We start from the raw sequence: 3,076 nt of genomic DNA, 5'->3' as shown, positions 1-3,076 counted from the left end.
ATTTGAAAAAAAAAGAAAAGATACACTTTTACAATTAGGGCATTAAAATCTTTATTTTCCTACTGGCATATTCTTTAATGAAAAATAAACGGGCTAACTTAAATTGAATAGCTCTGTAAAGCTTCTTACATATTTTTTTTATTTGGTAAATCACATTTCCACTGTAGGGAATTCGATCTACTAGTTTGCTCTACACTATGTACACTTCACTAATTCTTATGATGTATTTTGTTACTAAACCTGTCATGAATATATTACTATTTTTCTTTTTCTTTATCCACATTTTTCCCCTGAAGTCTTTTGTAAACAAAGGGCAGCCACAAACATATTCTAATGTCCTCATTCTATCATTATTTCACTGTATTCATATAGCAATGCCACTTCCATAGTCTATGCTCTAACTGAACTATAATAAATATTTTAAAATGTTCACATTTTCAGGTGTCTCTGCTCATGTCTTAGGAGATAATGAATATCTTTCAAACATTTTACATCTATTAGAAATTCTTCCCAATAAGAGACTAGTACCTATATATTCTTTTGGGCTTTCAACATCATAACTAGTTCTTAAGATTAAATAATAACAACAACAATAATAATAATACAGTATTAATGCTACCAAGAATTACAATAATAGCTATTGAATATTAATATATTTTGGAACTGGGTTAGGCCCTTTTACGCAGCCTGTTTTATCTAATTATATCGTTAAACCAATGTTACAGATATTATTATCACCCACTTTTTAGAGATGGTGAAATTTAAGTTTGTCTTCATTAAGTATCTTGGTCAGGAGTCATAAAGCAGGTAAATGGTACAATTGTTTTTTAATTTAGAGATTCTAATTTTAGGACAAACTTCTAATCACCATACTACACAAACGTCCATATTTCTGGACACCTCATTCACAAGTATTTTCTAAGATGTTTTATTACTGCATATTCATTTGTCTAGTAGAAATCAGGAGGCAATTGTTCATTTATTTTCAATCTTTTTCTAAAGGGTTATGGAATCTTCAATAGCTATTCTACAATCTGAAGTGAGCCAAAGAGGTTCTTCATGAGCAGAGAAATCTACTTTGTCTGATGGCGTACATCAAAGTTACATCACCACACCACTAACACTGCCATCACCATCACCACCATCACTGCTGCCATCACCATTGCTGCCATCATCACCATCACCACACTCTGCTAGTCTGAAAGTTGTTTGAAAATGAGGCTCATGGATACTTTATTATCCACACTCTTTGACAAGAAACTCTGAGTATCTAAATTGATGGTTCACAGAGCTACGCTCTTTAATTAAAATCACTGCATACTTGTTTTGTTAAGAAGCAAAAAGAAAATAGTGCCTTAAGTAGAAAGAAAAGTATTCTCAAATTTCAAAGGAGAGTTTGATTTTTGTCTTCATTACCACTTGATTCTGAGAAATATTTTAGAAAATTATATTCATTTTTCCTTTGGAGCTTAGGAGAAGAAAGACATGGAGGAAAAATTCTAGAAGAGACAGAGGAATTCTTTATTATGATGGCTAAACATAATGGGAATGCATCAATTTGGAAAGAAAAATTGTCTTAATTTCATTAAGACAATTCTATTTAAATGGGTAAGTTGATATAGGTAACAATAATTTATTGCCTCAAAGTTAACATGCACATTTTGAACAAGTGTTATTTTCATAATTAAACATTGCATCTTCATTTTATACTTCTAATTCATGATTCCCTTATATAGTAAATGGATATAAATAGATAAATGGTATAATCTAATGATTTGTAACTGTATTGCAGCTCCATTCCTATCCTCCCGTGCTCTTTCCAGTGTCTCATCTTCTTTGCTAATTGGTTTCAGGTTGCTGGTCCTGGAATAAACATTGCTGCTTAGGTCACAGGTGGCCATGTGTGACTGAGTTCTGCAGAAAACCTTTCACCACTGACAGAGGTGTGGAACTTTGGTGACACTACTGGAGTATAACAACATCTGGTAAAGGTATGTTGTCAAAGAGAGTATTGGCAACAAAGGTCATGGTGTAGCAATGAGATGAAGAGAAAGAATTGGAATTATTATTTTTTTTAATTGTAGTTGATTTACAATGTTGTGTTAATTTCTGCTTTACAGAAAAGCAATTCACTTATACATCTATATACATTCTTTATAAAATTCTTTTCCATTATGGTTTATCACAGGATATTGAATATAGTTCCCTGTGCTATATAGTAGGACATTGTTGTTTATCCATTCTATATATAATAGTTTACATCAGCTAATCCCAAACTCCCATCCATCCCTCCCCCTCCCACCTCCCCTTTGGCAACCACAAATCTGTTCTCTATGTCTGTGAGTCTCTTTCTGTTTCATAGTTAGGTTCATTTGTGTCATATTTTAGATTTCACATATAAATGATATCATATGGTATTTGTCTTTCTCTTTCTGACTTACCTCACTCAGTACGATAATCTCTAGGTCCATCCATATTACTGCAAATGGCATTATTTCATTCTTTTTTATGGCTGAGTAGTATTCCATTGTATATATGTGCCACACCTTCTTTGTCCACTCATCTGTAGGTGGCATTTAAGTTGTTTCCATGTCTTGGCTATTGTGAATAGTGCCGCTATGAACATAGGGGTGCATGTATCTTTTTGAATTTAGTTTTTTCTGGATATATGCCCCCAAATATGGAATGCTTCATGAATTTGCATGTCATCCTTGCACAGGGGCCATGCTAATCTTTTCTGTATTGTTCCAATTTTAGTATATGTGTGCTGCTGAAGCGAGCATGAGAATTGGAATTATGGGAGTACTTTTTCCATAGACTCCAGAATAACTAAGCTCACCAAGGTTAAATAGAAAACAGGTGGGAACTAACAGTTTATAATTAATCATTGATATGAATATCAGTGATATCTGGGTCACTCTTGGCAATATTCTATAACTAATAAAACAATTAATTACAATAATTTGGAAAATATTATAAGCAAGGTGGAGATTATAGTAGATAATAGATATTCATTAAACATTAGGTCTCCCACTTTCCCATTTTTTGCTGAAACATAATAGCTACAATAACATCA

The 3,076-nt window shown here is 32.6% G+C and overlaps 1 non-coding gene across 1 annotated transcript; it reads right to left on the bottom strand.

Annotated features, from left to right (window-relative positions):
• Positions 1-2,674: 2,674 nt before the first annotated feature.
• LOC118884473 lies at positions 2,675-2,783 on the bottom strand. Its single transcript, XR_005017306.1, has one exon. It is a non-coding gene; the product is annotated as a U6 spliceosomal RNA (small nuclear RNA).
• Positions 2,784-3,076: the final 293 nt, after the last annotated feature.

The sequence above is a fragment of the Balaenoptera musculus genome, chromosome 18 (genome assembly GCF_009873245.2).
Source record: "Balaenoptera musculus isolate JJ_BM4_2016_0621 chromosome 18, mBalMus1.pri.v3, whole genome shotgun sequence".
NCBI classification, from domain to species: Eukaryota; Metazoa; Chordata; class Mammalia; order Artiodactyla; family Balaenopteridae; genus Balaenoptera; species Balaenoptera musculus.
Note: the sequence above shows the minus strand (reverse complement) of the source record. Positions and strands in the feature narration are given on the sequence as shown.